This window comes from Rhinolophus hipposideros, assembly GCF_964194185.1.
Source record: "Rhinolophus hipposideros genome assembly, chromosome: 1".
Lineage (NCBI taxonomy): Eukaryota > Metazoa > Chordata > Mammalia > Chiroptera > Rhinolophidae > Rhinolophus > Rhinolophus hipposideros.
Window position 1 is genome coordinate 47,820,985 of NC_138047.1, and position 20,825 is coordinate 47,841,809.

A 20,825-nucleotide genomic window follows, 5' to 3' on the forward strand; every position below is an offset into this window, starting at 1 on the left:
GTTAAATAGGATATATTCACTTTAGTAGCAGAGAAGCTGAAATGACAGACTACAAATAAAAAGATGTTTTGGTTTTTTTTTTCATCCACAACCAAATCAAGTAAAACTTCTTTGTAAAGAAGAGGGCTACTTTCTGACTTCCAGAAAGTATGAAACAATTGTTGTAATCAGTAGTTATTAATCTACAAGCTTTAAGGGACATTTAAAAAATACATTATAAATTAGGTACTGTTTAGACAAAATAGAGAAAAGGAACATATCTATCTATAGCAGCCAAAGACATATATCCCTGCCTTCTTTTGTCCTATTATATAAAACTAGTTACACTTAACAATTCTAAAGCTGGAAAAAAAAAAAAAGAAAAAGAAAAAAAACTCTAGTTGTTTTTGGTTTTGGTTTTTCACTTGAAATATACTGAAAAATCTGAAAGTTATTTGGAATAATGAAAACAGTGCCCCCCACTAAAGATTAAAAAAATAATAATAAAATAAAACAGAGAGGCGAGATCCAAGATAGCAGAGCATATAAACACTGCACCTGCTTCCTTCCATGAACACATTAAAATTACAACTAAATTATAAAATAATCAATCTGGAGAACCACCTGAAGTCCAGCTGAAGTTGTATAACTAAGACTATAAAGAAGAAGCCGTGCTGATACTGCTAGGAGGGATGGAGATGCACCTTGGGCTGAACCCAAACCTCAGTGGGTGGTAGATAATCAGGAGGGATACCTTGGCCCCAGAGGTTGCCACCAACAGAGCGAGGAACGTCAGCCCCACACCAGGTCCCAAGCCGGGAGAAATCCCTACATCTGGCTACGAAAAACAGTAGGGATTTCGACCATTCGGGTGGGAGTAAAGACTGCTGGAAACCCAGACATCCTCTTAAATGGCCTGCACACAGACTCACTCACTCTCAGGCACATACCCTGGGCTCTGGCAGAGGGACGGTGACTCAAGGGGCATCAGAGGCATATCGGGGGGCAGGCAGACTGAGGTATGTGGCTTCAGGTCAAGGGCTGGAGGTTAGTCACCACTTTCCCTGTGTTGGGTACTTGTCCCCTACAGCTGGCAGGTGGACACCATCTTTCCTGTGTTGAGCCTTCCTCCACAGGCCAAATCTGAATTTAAATTGATCTGGTGGGCTCCACTGTGACCCCACCAAACACAATTACCCTAATGCTGGGATGCACTTTCTTGGCAAGCAGCCAGCTCCACCCTCATTAGACACTCTTAGAAAACTATCAGAGTCCACTGGCCACCGGCAGATGGCAGCTGGCCTTAGTGTGATCTGAGGCTTTTGGTGAGTTGCTCCAGGCTGAGCACTGGCTAAAAACCAGGATCTACATTAACTGGGTGACAACAACTCTTACCACTGTAGTGACTCTGTGAGAGCTTACCTTACCAAACTCGTGTACTACATGAGGCTTTATCAATGGTTAACCCTTAATGGAGATGGCGGGAGGCAACAGGTCATGGGGTGTCCTGGCATTTTGTGGAGCTACCCCAGGTCTGGCATGGTGATAGTCATTCTTGGTACACAGTGCGGCCTCTCCCATGAGCTTCCAGAGTTAGCACAGGCAGTAAACAACCATGGATCACTTTGTAATACCTAGCAGGTATTCCCTGGCCAGTTACAGGCAGTGGGTTAACTGGTCCTGCACCGGAACCCCTCCCAAGAGGCCCAGTGACAACATACCTTGAGCAGAGAAGTGCCCAATAATCCCAAATGGCATACAAAAAGGGCAGTCTCAACAGATACCAGAGTTTGCTGGGGCAAATTCCACTCAATGGAGTAAGCTCCTCGTACAACAGCTCATAAGTTGTGGATATGGCCAAACCCCATAGCCAATCAGCCTGAGGATCAATCCCACCCACTGATGTGCCAATAGCAATCAAGGCTCATCTATAACAGGAGGATACACACGACCCACACAAGGGATACTCCTGGAGCACTCGAGCTAGGGACCAGACAGATGGTACCAGGGCCCCACAGGGCACCTAGGACATAAGGCCACAGACTGGGAGACATAGCAGATGTACCTAATACTTAGAAACAAACAGAAAGGCTGACAAAATGAAGAAACAAAGAAATATGTCCCAAGTGAAAGAATAAGAGAAAACTCTACAAACAGAACTAAACAAAATAGAGGGAAGCCACCTACCAGATACAGATGTTAAAACAATGGTTATAAGGATGCACAAGGAACCTAGTGAGAACTTCAACAAAGAGAAAGAAAGCATTAAAATAGCTATCGAAACCATAAAAAAGAACCAGTCAGAAGTGGAGAATACAGTAATGAAAATGAAGAATGCACTAGAGGGAATCACCAGGAGACTAGATGAAGCAGAAGATCAAATCAGTGGTTTAGAAAACAAGGTAGCACAAAACACCCAATAAGAACAGCAAAATGAAAAAAGAATCCCTCCCCCACCAAAAAAAAAAAAAAATGAGAAGAGTTAAAAGGGCCTGTGGGTCAACGTCAAGTGTAGCAACATTCACACCACAGGGGTACTGGAAGGAGAAGACAGAAAGCCAGGAATAGTAAATCTATTTGAAAAAATAATGACTGAAAATTTTCCTAACCTGGCAAGGGAAATGGACTTACAATTCTAGGAAGCACAAAGAGTCCCAAACAAGATGAACCCAAACAGGCCCACATCAAGACAAATTATAATTACAATGGCAATGTCTAAAGACAAAGAGAGAATACTAACAGCAGCAGAAGAAAGGCAACTAGTAACTTATAAAGGAGCTCCCATAAGATTATCAGTTGATTTTGAAACAGAAACTTTGCAGGCCAGAAGATATTGACAGCAAATATTCAACATGATAAAAAGCATGGACCTACCACCAATGAATGGTATTTTATCCAGCAAGGCTACCATTAAAATTGAAGGACAGATAAAGAGCTTCCCAGACAAGAAAAACTAAAATAGTTCACCATGCCCGAACCAGTATTTCAAGGAATATTAGAGGGATTTCTTTAAAACAAAACAAAACAAAACAAAACAAAAATCAAAATCATGAATGATATAACGGTAATAGGTACATATCTATGAACACTTTCAATGTAAATGGATTAAATGCTCCAATCAAAAGATATAGCGCTGAATGGATAAGAAAACAAAATCCTTACATATGCTGCCTACAAAAGACTCACTTCAGATTGAAAGACACACAGATAGGAAGTGAAGGGGAAAAAAATCTTTCATGAGATTGGCAACAAAAAAATCTAAACAAGAGGGGGAGCAATACTTATACCAGACCAAATAAATTTTTAAAACAAAGGCTATAACAAGAGACAAAGAAGGACCAGTTATCCCAATTCTGGATATTTACCAACGAAACCCAAAACGCTATTTCAAGGGTACAAGTACATCCATTTGTTCACTGAAGCACTGTTTACAATGGCGAAAATGTGGAGGCAGTCCGTTTATCTGCAGATGGACAAATGGATAAAGAGGAGGTGGTACATATATGCAAATGAAATATTACTCAGCCATGGAAGGGAATGGGTTCTTGCCATCTGCAGTGACATGGATGGACCTGGACTGTATTTTGCTGAGTGGAGTGTAGGACAGAGAAAAACAGATGCAATGTGATTTCACTTATATGTGGAATCTAAAGAACAAAATAAATAAGCAAAACAGAAAGAAACTCATAGACACAGAAAACCATTTTAATGGTTACCAGTTGGGAGGAGGGTAGGAGGTATGGGTGATAAAATGGGAAGAGATTATAAAGTACAAATTGGTTGTTACTAGGTAGATATGGGGATGTAGAATATAGCACGAGGAATATAGTTAATAATATTGTAACAACTATGTATGATGTCAGATGGGTACTAGATTTGTTGAGGTGATAGATGGGATGGTGTTGGCGGGCACAGTGAAAAAGGTGAAGGGATTATGAAGTACAAATTGGTAGTTACAAAACAGTCATGAGGATGTAAAATAAAGCATAGAGAATATAGTCAATAATATGATAATAACTGTGTATAGTGCCGGGTGGGTACTAGGCTAATAAGGGGAGGGGTAATTTCCTAAATTATATAAATGTCTCGGCACTATGCTGTACACCTGAAATTAATATAAAAATATTGCATGCCAAAAAAATAAAGACTATTGTAATAGGAGAGACTGAATTCAACTCTACTGAAACAGAAGGTGAGAGGGTTATGTGCTGGGGATGAGCTAGTTGAAAAGTACTAGAGGATATTAGGGGCAGGTTGGCCAATGTGATTAGGCTGCCTTGTGTTTTCTAATTGGCAATTATGGAAGTTAGTCTTCCATTTTCCCACATAGACTGAACAGTAAAGTGCTATTTCCTTGGATAATTACATTTCAAAGGGATGTCTCCCATGTTCTTGAGAAAGATGTTCCTGAGTTTATAAAACTGGCAAGCAGCTGGAGGAAGATTCTCTCAAAGGGGCCTAGAAAGAACGTAAAATTGCAAGTTTTCTAAAAATAAATGCTCTAAGAAAAGGGAGGTCAGGGGCCCAGAGTCAGGCAGAAGTCTGTCTAAAGCTCAGTCAAGCTAAGGGGAATCAGAGGCTTTCTTGATCAACTTTCACTTATATTTAGTTGTAAAATATACATTGACAATATTTTACCATTTTTGACTTACAAAACAACAGTTTCATATGGCTCAATCTAAGATCCTGATATCAAATTTCTTTGCATGTTATTTCTACATTCTGCAGCAGCAAATTAATCCATAATTGTGTATAATTATACTCTTTCTCACTCTAAAATGGACTACGGGAGGGTTTTATCTGTATTCACATAAATATACTGCATATATGTAAAAAACAAAAAAAAGGAGAGAGGAGAGAAGTGAGAGAAGGAGTGAGTAAGGGAGTAAGAGAGAGAAGAGAGAAAGTATTCTTAAGGAATTTGAGTTTGCAGTCCTATTTACCTTAATTCCTGGATTATTTTCATGATATAAATAATGAGGAAACTCATTGAATTTAATAACGTTTGACTATACATATGTTTTGGATATGACACTACAGTCTTGTGTACTTCCAAATTGGTCATATATTAGCAATTTCCTATAATTGTATCCACTTTAATAACTTTTTTCCAATAAAGGCAAGTCACATATTCAAGTTATGATAATTGTACAATCTTGATTTCAACAGTGATACTCACAGTAGTATTGAGTATATATATTTAAATAGAAATGTTTTTTTACCACTTTTCTTATAATTATCATCAAATATTAGAGTTTGAATTTGATTTTTTAAAACAAGTAGCAGTTATTATTTTTATTCAATGTCAATACTTCAATCTTTTTCATGCGTGTCCTCTGATATATAGTTCCCCCCAAAATAACCCTAATAATTGAGTTTTACCTATTTTTAAATTAAAAAAAATAAAATCTGGTGCTTTAGAATAGTCAGTTTGTTTGTTTGTTCATTTGTTTTTCACAAAGTTAGTATACATTGAAGCCAAACAAAATTATTTGAAGCTAATTGCTAACACAGGGTCCTTGCAAAACATGTTTAATCTACATCAGCCTCAATTTCCCCAATTATAAAATAGAAACGACACTATATATCTGGCAGAGTTATTTTCAGAATTGTTTTCTATGTACCTGATGTGTAGCTGGATCCAATAATGAAAGAATATAAACTATCTTTTTTTTCTTATAATGGTTCTGTTTTACCCATTAGAACATAAGGGCATTTGCCTTTATTATCAGGCTGATTGTTTAATTTAGATCAGTCAACAGAGAAGTGACAATTATTTTAATTGTACTATTTTGTTTATGGAGATATGTTTGCTTATTCTTTTTGCTTTTATATTGTTTTTGTTTTGCTTTGAATTCCATTACTTTTCACCTTCCAACAATCAAAAATGACATGAAAATACTTCATAAGTCTCCTCCAGTCAGAAACCTTATACCTGCTAACTATGTAATAGCAGAGTTGGTGGGGAGGTTCCTTTATTGTTCAGAAGTAAATCTAAAGATTAGATGGGTCCATGAGGTGCAGAGGATGTTCCCAAGTCAGAATCCTTATGAAATCTCCTCACTCACATTCTACAGTCAAGTCTTACTTTTTTTTAATTCCATCCCCCATCCCCAAATGAAATAAAAGCAACAAAACAAAACTTGACTACAATGACACTTCAGTACTCCAAAGACCAAACCCTTGCAGCGGGAAAGTGTTCCTGTATTATCCGTGGTTCAGACAAGTAAGGTAGAGTAACTTATGTGCACAGGAACACAAAAAGCAAAAAAGTCAGAAATGGATTGAGAGTTCCTAACCTCCTAGCGCAATCTCTCTCTCAAACACAAGATGTATCTGGGTTTATTTCAAAAGGATTGCCCCCCTCCATTTGGGCATTTACATAGAAAACACATTATAACTTCTAGTTTGGTTACGGATTATTTGAGTAGCTGTCCAGGGTAAGAGCTTCAGAATCCCAACATGTTCTCCCGGCTCATATTTTGCTTTAATCATTCAGTCTTGCTTAGCTTTATTTGTTACATTCCTCTGCCCCTACATTATTCTTATTTTCTAGCCATCTTAAATTGCCATCCCACTTTCTCAGTTTGAGGTATGAATATAGGGACAGAATCTCATTGAGACAACTCTGGTAACCCCCAGTTCTTTTGGGGATGCCTCTCTAATGTGCAGTACAGGGCAGCTTATATAGATCAGATGAAGCACACAAGTGATCTGAGTCAGGGTAACAAAATTAAGTGAAGCTTAAATTCATTTTAATGGAAAACAGTGCAAAAACAGACTTTGAAACAAATACAACTGGTTGAAATGTCAGTTTGTCACTTTTTAGTTTTAGATTGAGTCACGGTAATAAAAGTAACTTCTCTGATCTTCAGCTGCCCCGGAAACTATGGCTCACAAAATGTTTTCAAACTTAAAAACGAGAATATATGAATAAACATTTAACAGTAGTGGCACACAGCAGTCCTGACACACGTCAACCATTTTTCTTGCCTTATCATCCCATTTAAGATATCTGGGCAATTTTTTTATTCAGAATCTTAGGCCTTATTTCTTGGGATTTCTATTATTTTTAGAATATTACTGCTTTTTACACTCATTTGAAAGTCAAACTATTCCTTTTGGAATAGTTTCACTTTTGTATTTTCTAGAAACAAAGTCCTTCTCTCCTCAGCTTTAACTCCATTCTCTTGCAACTTCAGATGAAAATAATTTAACTTACCCTGAGATCTGATCACAGAAATACTCTGGCCAGTGTTTCCCTTGATGATGCAAGGTGTCCTTGATTAATTTCACCTTCATCAGATTTTTCCAAAACTCAGATTTTTGCCCAACTTTGTGTTCCTGAATGACTCATTTCTTCTTCCTTCAGTACCCAACCACGGTTCATTATTAATGGACTCTCCATTCCTGTAACGTACATTTAATTACTTGCAACATTCCTGGTTGGTCCAGTTTATTTCCCTCTCAAATTGAGATAAAAAATTTCACACTACACTCATACAAACTCAACTCAGAAACCTCTGGTCTGATGTGAGTAGCTGACCTGGGGAATACTGGCCTGGACAGAGAATGCTCCCATCTCCCAGTGTTCTGTTGTCTTAGAAGAGTAGGTCTACACCCCAGGGTGTTGGTGGCAGCACCAACAAACATTAGTACAAAACAAACAAACAAAAAAGCAACAAACTAAAACCACACTAGCACTTTGTCTAGGTTTATCACTCACTGAAATTGTTTTCAACTTTTAAAGTTAAATACCATGTACTGAGAATTTCCTTTGGACCAAGTGCTAAATTTTATGATCCTCCATTTTTTAAAAATCCAATCCAGGTTTTGAAATCATAAACAATACTTTTATTGTAGGAGACAGTGGATTTTTTCCCCTATGGATTCCTTTCTAACATTATGTACCGAGAACAATAGCATCTCAGGGCCTGGAAATAAAGCATGGAAGAAATCAAACTATAAAACAAAGTGCTATCCCTGAGTATTATTTTGAGGGAACTGGTAACAGATGTTTTCCTCTTATCCATAGTGGGGAAAAAGTTCCTATTTTGGATTTAACTTCATTTTCTCCTGAATGAACTGTGAAGTCCCCCAGATTTAAGTCCATTATCTGTTGCTGCTGGTTTGTGTGGGCTTGAAGAGGACCAATCTGACTTAAGTGGGCTCTATTATTACTATTTAAATGCCCTCACCACACTCTCTCCAACCAACCACTGACTGTGTCAAAGAAAGCTACTCTGTCACAAAACAAGGAGTCCTCACTGTTGTGACATTTCATTTATCTGGGCAGCGACATGCTTGAAAGGCAATTGCCTAGTTCTAAGTATGGAAGACAATCAAACCCAGTTAAGCAAACCAGTGTTGACATATTAAATCATGCTTGAACCACAAGAGAAAAAAACAGATGACACGCAAAACCTTCTAAAGAGAATTTTAAATAAATAAAGAATACAGGTCAGTCTGGTTCTAAAAAAAGAAGCTTTTAGCATTAGAAAATATTGGGACGAGGGAATATCAGGAAACTATTCACAGGAGCAAGGAATTATGTTGCTTTTTGATTGTGAGGTGCAAAACTCCAGTTCATGTGGGAAAGGGAAGCATGAGGGAAGCACCAGGAAACCTTGCTGAAATCACATCTCATTCCTTTCTAATCCATAAAATAGAAAATAAAATTTTGATAGTCTCATTCTTTATTTTAAAAATCTCCTAGTGGAATCCTTTCAAAGTGCTTTGAATTCATCAGAGGAAAAGCCCTTATGCATATGGAGTAGTGTATTATTATTCTCCTTCATAATCACACAGCAGGAACTTTGGAGCATTCATTCTTTAAATCTGATTCCTGCTAACAATTCCATCAAAGAAATGGAGTTATCCATCAGTCAAATTATCATTTGCTCTAATTGTTACTTTCCCCAAACTGTTGCTCTACTTTCTTTCCTTTCCTTTTCTTTTTCTAAACTATACCTTCACAGTACTCAGAAGAGCAGGATACCCTTACGCTCAGAAAAGATAAAAGCATATCAACAAATCATTTTAGTTCTTACAGTTGAATCCCTACTGGTCATCCTCAAATGCACATAAAGCATTTAAACACCAAAGACAAATGCTAAAACATAAGATGTGATCCACATCCATAACCAGAAATAATAAAAACTACAAAAGCATTTTCATGTAATGAAAACCAGTTATGAGATCATAGATAGCTTAGAATTCATAGTTTTTACTGTTACAGCTAATGAATGATAAACTTTCTAGAAAGAACTATGCCAGGGCTAGTGGCTCCATTCCTTCCTGCTTTATAATAATTGGCATGTCCTCCTAGACTAATGTATAAGTTAAATTTAAAGGCAATAAATTATACAGTTTAAGTAAACAGCCTACTTACCTTTTTTCCTATAAGTCGTGTAAAGTAGATATGTAAATAAATAAATTAGATTGATAACTACAAAGTAAGCTGAGCTTCTTATTAGTTATTTAGATAATATGGAATGAATGCAAAGACCTGAAGGGATTTTTCTTCCTTCTATGTTTATAAATAGTTTTAATTCTAATACTACTTGCAGAAGAATAAAAGTAAAAAAAAATCACCTTTTCTCTATTCATTACAATGTTAAAATATCAATTCTCATTAAAGAAAAAGTTACTTCATTTGCCAAATGTTTCAGTTTAATTTTTTCCATATATTAACTCAATAAAATAATGTGTTCACTAAAACAAAAATGTACTTTGGAAAAAATATTTCCGATGTAACTAATAACCATTAAATTTCTTATTTAGCAGGTAGGGAGTGTTTTAGACAGGGAAATATGAGTCTTTCACTAATTTTAGCTTCCTGTAGTTCTGCAATAATTTCTCAAAGTTAAGTTTTATATGTGGGCATTGTATACTTGGAGAACTATAGACTAAAGTTTAGAATGTACTAGTTCACCCAAGGCTTTAGGTTCCAACAACACAAGGGTCTAAGAAAACCTGAAAATGCTCCAGGTACAAAAACCTAGAAAGGCTCAACTAAATAGAATAAAGTTTGGGGCTCATTTTGTAATGTTTTGGTTTAATGCAGGGAAATTACAAGAAAAGAAATAAATGAAAAAAAGTCTGGGAAAGGCAGGAGGCAGTGATGGGAGAGAGCTGGGTGGGGAAATTGGCATGGGGATGAGCAGAAACAAGGGAGCTAAAAGCTGGGGTTCTCCCTGCTGGAGCTGACTCTGCTGCATTGGGTGGAGTGAGGTGGGATGTGGGAAACCAGTAGAATTGGATTTTAATGAGCCCAGCTCCAGGAGAAAAGGCCATAGCCTTACACCAAGTGGGGAACCTTTCAGAGAGCCTGAAACTTTGAAGAGCTGGCTGTACCCTCAAGAAGGCACTGGGACAAACACTGCCCATGGGTAGGAGGAGAGTCAAGGACCAAAGAGGCTTTGTGTGTGCATGACCTCTTAATGGGGAAAAAGAAATCACAGTCTTCAAGAATCAAAATCTGTGGCCTTCCCTGGATGAGCTTTTGGGGTGTACTAGCCCCACCAACCACCAAACCTTAATCCTAACTATTAAAATAATTCTTAACCCTGGCTGCATATTACAATCACCTGAGGAGCTTTTTAAAAAAATACTGACGCCTCGGCCAGCACCACACAATGGAATTAGAATTTCTTGTAGGTGCATCCAACAACGATATGGATTAAAATTGTGTTGCACTGTAAATGTTGAAAACAGTAGAATTAGATAAAAGTTTGTCTCCAAAATACTTTATAGTAGAATACAATGCTAAATCCAGTGAGAAATCCCTACAAGTCAATTAAAAAACAGCAAACACCCCAAAAATGAACAAGTCATTCTTAAACAGGAGTGATTAAGACATGGGTGCCATTTGTACTTTTTCCTCTACTTTGCTTTGGTTTGCGTCTCCCCGTAATTTGCCAATATTGTCTACTTCTGATAATTGCACAAACACATGCAAGTAAATATGGAACGCCTAACTCAAGATGAAATTAGCAGAAATTAAAAAAAGAAAATATCATTAGGTCCTAAACTATCAAAAGTTATATACCATGATTGCCCGAAAATAAGGCCTAGTTGACCAATCAGCTCTAATGCACCTTTTGGAACAAAAATTAATATAAGACCCAGTCTTATTTTACTATAAGACCGAGTCTTTAATATCATTAATATAATATAATATAATATAATATAATATAATATAATATAATATAATATAATACCAGTCTTATATTAATTTTTACTCCAAAAGATGAATTAGAACTGAATGTCTGGCTAGGTCTTATTTTCAGGGAAACAGAGTAATTATAATTATACCAAAAACTTGTATTAAAAATCATCTGGAAGAAGACATAAATATAGAATTAATGCCATTTAATATAGTTAATGCTATATAAACACATAATACAAAATAGTTTAATATTTAATGCTACATAAATACCATATAATGGAAAAGAGTTCTGAAACCACATGGATAGTACAATGTTTTGACATATATTCAAAGAGATTAAAATAAATACATTTCTGTTCTTGCCCTTATGTAGTTATATTGTCCTAACTTATCTGTATCTCAGTTTCCTAGCCTGTAAAAGAAGAAAGGAATATTCACTCCAGGAGTCTCTTATATCAGTGCTTTTCAACACTAGGGGATCTTGTTAAATGTACATTCAAACGCAGTTTTTCTGGGGAAGGGCCTGAAACTCTGCATTTCTAAAAAGTTCTCAGGTCATGCTGATGCTGCCGGTCCACACCCCATTCATGAAGAAGGTGAGCTTACTACGCAAGGACAGGCAGACTTTGCAGGTGCATATCATATTAGTTAACATTTCACATAGGAGTTCTGGTTTTGTATTTGGCCACCATCACACATTTACCAAATGGAAGAGTGACGTTTGAACTGAGGGCTGCATCGCCTTAAAGCCCAATGCTTTTAATTTACAGCACACAAAACTCTTTTGGTGATTTCACAGATCAATTTTAAGGCTTTAAGTGTACTTAATGCTTTTACGCAAGTGTTGCCTACTTTGTCTCTTATTATTTGCATTCGTTTTTTGTTGCTGTTTTAGTATTTTGCTCTTAAATATCTGAGAACGGACACTGAGATGTTTGACACTGACTCACATTTAGTGAGTTTTCAACATTAAATTTCTCGGTACACACAACTTTTCTCATGAGAGCTATATTGATTTATGTTCCGAGACTTAGTGAAAGTCCTTTAGCTGCTTTATCAGTAACAAGAAAATAAGCAAACTATGTTTGGGAATACGTTTTGGTTTCCTAGCACATTTAAATGTTATGAATTTTAAACCAATGCTGAATATACCAATTAAGATATGGCATTTGTAAGATCTTTATGTTTAAATATTTTTTCTGATAATTATCTTTCTATATTAATTTATTATAATAAAAGGAGTCTATCCAGTACATGTAATTTTAATAAATGTTTATTATCAGGAGGTGTTTTGTTCACTATGAGTCACTTGAACATAAATCTATTCATGAATTCTCTATCCATACAATCACGATGGAGCTTAAGTTCACTAATTTGTATATTAAGAATGTGGAATGTGCCATCAACAAAATAAAACATCCTAGAGATCTACTCAAAGTAAAACTTACAAAGCAATTTTTCTTATTACTTTAAATATGAAGTATAGCATTTATCTAAATATATATACACACACAGATAAACATATCTCCATACACACACACACACACACACACACACACACACACACACACATATATGGAGAGAGAGAGAATGTAGAGTGAGATAGCTACAGGAAGGAGGGAGAGACTCAAGACTTTGACTAGCATATTTTCTTTCATGAGTAAGAAGTTAGAAGGGCAAATCAAGATTAAAAGTTTGTCAAGGAGATATTACGAAGTGTGAGGCTCTTCTAGTCCCTGTCTTTCATTGCCAAGTTTCCCTTTTTTACTATGCACATATATCAGAAGATTCAGAAGTTATTAACCATTGTTGGGCCAATGAAACTCTGAGTTCTTAAAAGAGGAAAGACTCCTATTTGTTCAATAGTGTAATAATTTACAAGCACCTATCCACCAATACTATTCATAAACTGAATTGTTTATATGCATGTATTTGACCCCAGATATTATTAAAATTGTTCTATTCTTAAGATACCGTGTTTCCCTGAAAATAAGACCTACCCAGACCATCAGCTCTAATGCGTCTTTTGGAGCAAAAATTAATATAAGACTCGGTTTTATTTTAATATAATATAATACCGGGTATAATAATATAATATAATATAATGTAGTATAATATAATATAAGACTCAGTCTTACATTACTTTTTGCTCCAAAAGATGCATTAGAGCTGATGGTCCATCTAGGTCTTATTTTCGGGGAAGTAGTAGTATATTATGTATATGAATAGCTTCTTTTAGCAGGGAATTTCAGAGTTAGCAGTTCTTTCATTATTCAGGTTCTAATATTCAAATGAATTTTTAAAAATATGAGTTCATAAATAAGAGAAGTACACAAAATTGATTAATATATTAGAAACACTGAGACTCCCTCTACTTGTTAACTGCTCCCCAGCTCTTTACTTAGCGTTTTTCTCCATGTCTATGTTAAACATCACCTTTTCAGAAAAAACATTTTCTTACCACCCTACCTGACCGTGCACACTCACTGCCATGAGCAACTCTCATCAATTATAAGTGTAGCTGTGAGTCCATAGGTATGTCTGTATGTCTATGTCTGCAATCCTGGATACGGGAATTGCACAGATGGGATACAGTGCCCAGTACAATAGTGATTTAAAGAATGAGTGATAATATCAAACCATAAAGCAAATCTTCTTTGTAAACAAGGTTCTAATATATTCACATAGTTTTGATCACCAATAAATAAAAATGTAGAATTATCCTTTAATCAAGAATACAGTATCTAGTTTAAGTAAACTAGAGAATTTTCTAACCTGAAACTCCCGTTATTTTATATTACACAGACACATTTTCCTGTAAATATGTTTTTCCTGTAAATATATTTTAATAAGAGCTTAGAAAATACATAATGTTCATAAGTGGCAGGGGTAGGATTTGAATCCAGGGATTCTGGCTCAGAATTTATGTGCTTAAATCACTAAAGTATGCTGCCTTTCACATGCAGCATATCTCCTACTATATCCAAGCTAAGTTCATCACCTTTCAAAATGTACACCTCCTTTATTCTGCAGAATTTTAAGTACAAATTCACTTTTGCAAAGGTAACTGTCTGTAAACATTTTGTTTTAGAAGCATATCTGCTCATGTGGACTGAGGGCGTAGTCAGATTAGTGGTTCTCAACTGGGAGTGATTTTGCCCCCCAGGAGACATTTGGCAACACACAGAGGCATTTTTGACGATCAAAATGAGGTGTAGAGCACCCTACTACATCCTACTAAATTAGAGGCCAGAGAAGCTGCTAAATATCCTGCAATAAACAGTACCACTCCCTTCCCCAACCAAAAAGTATCTGGTCCAAAATATCAATAGTGCCAGTAGTGAGAAACCTTGATTTAGGAAAAAAGGAAAGCAAAAACAAAAACAAATGCAGAGAATGCTCTGAAAGTTCAATAAAACAAATCCAAAATTATTCAAGGGAGGAATTTAAAAGAAAAAAAAATCTATTTCATTATTCACATGTGTAATATCTGAAAATGGATGAAATGATTTAACTGTTTAATTGTCTTGGTAATGGTTTGCAGCAGTAAGACACACACACACACACACACACATACACACACACACACACACACATGCCTCATTGATTTATTGATACTCTGTACTTCCATAATTGCCATCTTTTGTTAAATTTTTAAAATTAAAATTAGTTTCCTTTTGTTACATAAAAGAACATACCAAATAGAACCAAAAGTTCAACCCCTTTGATGCTTTTTTGGTAACGTGCCTAATTAAAAATAACTAGGCACTCCAATGCATAATTACAGGAACACCTAATATACTGTATTTCCAGCCAATTTTGTTTCAAACATAAATATGGACCAGAAGTATGAATGATCGACATACAACTCCCTGCAGTATCTGTACTGCTTCTGAATCAAAGCTCTTTCTTGAGTCAGTATTTTTACTACATTTTCCTTGCTGTGCAATCATCTCCCAGTTGGACAATTAATAAGTGCTTTTTCTCCATAGCCCTCGGCATGTAACCTTCCCGCTTTACCCTGTATTTTAGCATGCATTATATACCTTCTTCACTCTGACTGGTTTTGGCAGTGACCCACAATCTAAATCTCTTCATTTGATATAAGTGAAACTATAATTATCTAGGGGTAATTTCAAATTACTACTTCATTCCACTAGCAACTGATGAAGATTAGTGGTCTTGCCTCGCATCTAAGTCAGCAACATAATCATAAGAGAACTCAGCAGGCAACATTTGATTCATGTGAACTCAATCGCTTCTGTCAAACATGTTCACTTCAATAAAGAGCAGAAACCTCCAAAATGGGTTTTTGCTAACAATTTTGCACTCAAAAACAAATTGCATATGACTCTTAAAGGAAAAAAATAGCATGAATTTCATCAGAAATAATAATAGATAACAAGTAGGAAAACATATTTTTATAAGTGGATTTAATACATTATTTGCTTCATTTCAAAGAAATAAATTTGTATACTTAAAGCAGGTTATTACAGAAAATTCAGGCATAAAAGTAAGCTGTAGAAAAATAAATGCACTCTATATTTTAAAGTTAACACAGTAGGAACCATGGTATTTTGTCACATGCTTAAAAACAATTATTATGAGAAAGGTAGTCAATTTCTCTTAAAGGAAGTTAAATGAGGGGGCATGAAGATGATAGATCATGAATTGTTAAATGAACTGGGACTCTCGAATTCTTGGTTGTCTTCTGGGTTGAAGACTTATGTTAATGAACTGCCCAGCATTCTGAATCCTGAAGGTTCAGTCTCTAAAAGCCTTTGAGTCTACTCCATCAAGCCCTGCATGTATTTCAGGTCACATGAGCATGATGTGATAGCAACTACCAGGTCATCTAGTACCAACTTGGAAAATATTAACATATGAAAATAATTACAACAGATTTACTCAAACTTCAGTTTCTTAATATAATTATATCCTTAATTAAGTCTCTACATATCTTGATTATCAAAGAGGAAAAACTAAGGAGATATGAGGTACGATCAAACAATACAGTGAATATTTAAATAAAAAAATTAATACAGTAAAAGACACATTGCCATTAATCCCCCTCAAAATACTCCCCCTTGCTTTGAACACACTTATCCCAACATTCTTGCCACTTTCTGAAGCAGTTCTGGAAGTCCTCTTTCATGAGGGTCTTTAGTTGTGCTGTCATGGCTGCCTCGATGTCCTGAATCAATTCAAAACATTTAGCTTTCATGGTCATTTTGACTTTGGGGAAGAGCCAGAAGTCGCATGATGCCAGATTCAGTGATTAAGGTGGATGAAGACATACTATAATAAGTTTTTATTGGACAGAAATTGCCTTACCAAATGTAATGTGTGACACAGAGTCTTTTCATTGTTATCAAACAATACAGTGAATGCTGTTACTGAGTGCCATCCAAGGAAAAGGCAGAGGGATCTTCAATACAGAATGCAGCATGTGGAACCTTAGTAACAGAGTGTGACAAGTTTCAACTTATTTGGTGTAATCAGTCAGGTGTGAGCTACGGTTGAGAGAAGCTGTGTTTTAAAGTGTGCTATAGATCATCCTCCATCATGACAGTGCTCTGGTGCTCTGTGTCACACGTCGCTTCTGGTACAGCAAGTTCTGTCCAATAATCATATTACGGTGTGTCCTCATCGACCTTATTCACCAGATCTGGCACCGTGCGACTTCTGGTTCTTCTCCAAAGTCAAAATGATTCAGGACATCAAGACAGCCATGACAGCGTAACTAAAGACCCTCATGAAAGAGACTTCCAGAACTGCTTCCGGAAGTGGCAGGAACGATGGAAAAAAAAAAAAAAGAGAGAGAGAGAATTTCTGGCAAAATTATGTAATAGGGAAAATAATATTTTGCTTCTTTGACATTTTGGTACAGTTATAGTCTAAATTATTTTCATGATTCTGTTAGCAATCCAATTAAATATTAGTATGTCCAACATCTGAATAAAAATTAAGAAAGCTCATGATTAATTAAAAAAAAGAAAGATGGGATAAGTGTGTTCGAAGCGAGGGGGAGTTTTTTGAGAGGGATTAATGATACTATGTCTTTTACTGTATTTTTTTAAATTTATTTAAACATTCTCCATATTGTTCGATCACAACTCATATCTCACTTTTCTAGCCTCACTCTGGCCGAGACACATTATCTCCATTCTAAAATATTGAACATTTTATCTCAGGGTAAAGAGAGTACAGAACTATAGCAAAATAATATTGATAAAATATACTGAAAACCTTCTAATTGAGGTAAGTTTTAACTATTTTCTAAATACATGTATCCTCTTAGTACTTAGAAGATGCAGAAATAAATTCAACTACTTGTGTTGGTGATACGGGGAATCACGGTTTAGTGGAAAAAAAATACATTTGGGAAGTTCTATGTATTACATTAGCTCTAACACCAAGGCCTTTACCTATCTGAGTATATATTTTCACACCTACATAAATAAAATATTATTTTTTCATAATTTCTTTTGTGTGAAAATAAAACAAAAAGACTAATGTTATGAAATCAAGTAATTTGAGGACAAAATTTTATCTAACAACCAATATCTATTACTCTAATGCCTGCATTGAACTTTGCCTTACTGAGGAATTTGAAAACTTAATAACAACGTGAAAAGAGAAAAACTGTGGGATTTCTACCATTCAGTAGGTTGGAGTCTGAGCTAAATTCCAACCTGATTATTCTCACAGTCAATGCAGATCATTTTGATATCAATCATATTATAAAAAAAGAAACTGAGAAATCAAATGTAAATATGTAATAAGCTTATATTATAAACACATTTCAGTATGAGTTGTTTACGCTCTACAAAAATCACTAAGCTAGCCTCTATAATGGTTAATATATCATATCCCAACCACATATGATTTTATACCTGGAAATGAAAATTTGGCCTGCAAATCCTAGAACCAAGAAAGGATCAATTTAAAAGGAATTAAACAAACAAAATTAGATTAAATATGATCTCCATGCAAAAAAAAATAAATTAGAATAAAAGACATTATTTGTCAATTTTCTGACCGATAATATTTTATACTGACAAATACAAAGGTAAAATAAATCAATAATTTAAAAACACAATTATTATTTTATGCCTTTGCCCATTCTATGTCTTCTCTTTTGAATTCATTGTCCCTACCACCTGCCTTTTGATTTCTTTATCATTCCTTAAGATAATATACACCTCCCCTCCCTTCAAGGAGTATGTAGCCTAATGGGAGTTGTAGAATTATTAATCAAATAACAAATAATTGCAAAATCATAACTCTAACTGGTTTTTATGACAGATATGAGTAAATGACAGACAGGCCTGACTTAGTTTGGAGAGTCAGGGACAGCCTCCCTGAGGATGTGTTGTTGGAGCACAGATCTGACCAATTAGTGTGAATTAACCAGGTGTTAAGGAGGTAGAAAAATGTTTAAGGGAACAGAATCATAGAGAAGAAAGAGTGAAAGTGAGTCAATTGCCTTTGAAAGAAAGCCAGAGTGGCTAATGCATAGGACAGGGGAGGAAACATAGTTTAAGACGTGTCTGGAGAGATAATAGGGGTAAAGCCATGTAGGATCTTAAGCTACCATAAAAACTTTACCTTAAAATAACCATTGAAGTATTTAAAGTGTGTGTGGGCAGGTAGGTGGGGGATGAGAATATCTGTGTGAAACAACCAGATCTGCAATTTTGTAGAAGTGATACATTCACATGCTTAAAAATCAAAACTTTATATAAAGTCATCCACTATGTTTGAAAATAAAGTTTTAATAGGATATGCTTATAGATTGGAGTAAAAGGAAAAAGAGATGTGGATAATTTTAAGAGATATTCGGGTGGTGATTTCTATAAACACTATGTGACGGATTGAAACCAGGTAGTGAGTAGAAAGGAAATGTTAAGAATGGTTCTTAGATTTCTGGCCTATCAAAGATAGTTCCAAAACATTGAGATTCCCCACTTAAAAGTTGGGGGATAGCACGTTAAGATGACTTAGAGTTATGGTGGAGTTTTAAAAGACACACACACACACACACACACACACACACACACACACACACACATTTACTTGCATATACGTATTATGTATAGATATGAATACCTAGGGAATATCTATGATGGCTTTATTCTCCAAAGCAAACCTTCAACATTAATATATTCATCCAATGAGATGAGTTATTTACAGAAGAAACATTTGAAATTCCTTATAGAGTGGCCACATACCATTTGAACATTGGAAAACAAGAAGAAGCACTATTCACACAGACTACACTGTATAGAACACCCTCTGGGGCTCTGTAGTTAGTTCACAGCATTCATGACCATAGTCTTTGTTCTTACTATTAGTGTGGGATAACAAATGAATTAATTAAGACAGAGTCCAGTTTCATGAAGCTTTCTACAAAGTAGTCTCTGCAACTCACCATTTTGTCTCTCAGTTAGGTCTCTACTCCTCAATTGTTAAAAGAATGAGAAGAGAAAAATATGCATTAAATACCCACACTAAGAAACATTCTCTCAAAACACTACTTCCCCAAGATATTTTCATAATAAGCAGCTGCAGAATACTTTAATCCCAGCAACAACCAAAAATTAACCTCTAAATTGCAAAGGTCTTTTATACCCTCTGCAATATGAATGAAGACAAAAGTCCTTGTGTTCTGAACTAAAGTGGCCACATAGTCTCTAAATTGATATAAACAAATAATCAAATACAGTATGTTGCTTTATAATGTTACAAAACTTTTTTTTTGTTTGTTTGTTTTTTTGTTTTAGAAACAGTAAGATCTGTACTGTAAATATTTTGGGGAAAGAATGAAATATATTCAACAGACTATATTTAGTTCCCACTTCTGATTCCACAATTAGATATATCCTCACCTTAGAAAAAGAAAAATGCTCAAAAAAAAGAAAAATGTTAAGGTTAGTTAGAACTTTCCTTTAAGTCCAATCCTGAATGAAATCTGATGAATTTCCCTGGCAAAGTTAAAAGCATTTCTGAAACATAATTTTCATTTAATAAAACATGTGTGTGTGTAGAGAATTATAGATTACAAGGAAAAACAACCATACACTTAATTTCCATAGACAAAATACATATGAGCTGATGCTGAAAAAAGAAGTTTAAATATGGGGCAATATGTTTCCAGAGAGAAATAATTAAGCAAAGTCACTATGATTTACAGGTAATTTTCCTAGTCTTTGTTTCCCTGGATTTTTAATCAATCTCCTTTTTGGCCTACACAAACCTGAGCAAGTTTGATTCACATTCTATAGAGGATTTGAGAGGGCGGGGGATAGACCTGAAGCTACCAGGTAGGGTTTAAGGGACGCTACAGCATTTGATTTTCTCCTTAGTTATTACACATTAACTCTCAATACCTATTTAGTATGTTAACATCATGGCGAAAACACGTTCGGGCCATAAAGATGAATGATTTCTTTTTAAGGAAAAACCACTTCTTCCTCATAAGCTGTTCTTCACTTTGACATAAAGTACAATCCTGTTCCAAAAGCCATTGCTAAATATCCAATTTAAAAGGGTAACTCACCACACTGAGGGAAAAATGAGGTATTTTCAAATGAAGAGGGAAGCATGCATGATCAAGTTTCAATTTAAAAGAAAAAACAGAAAAAAAAAAATCTTCAAGTGCAAATTGCTTTGA

General features: G+C 35.4%; 1 protein-coding gene across 10 annotated transcripts in view; it reads right to left on the minus strand.

The window, feature by feature from the left end:
* EPHA5 (EPH receptor A5) overlaps positions 1–20,825 on the minus strand; it is a 366,730-nt gene that overhangs the window by 276,304 nt on the left and 69,601 nt on the right. The gene's annotated exons all lie outside the window — the stretch shown is intronic.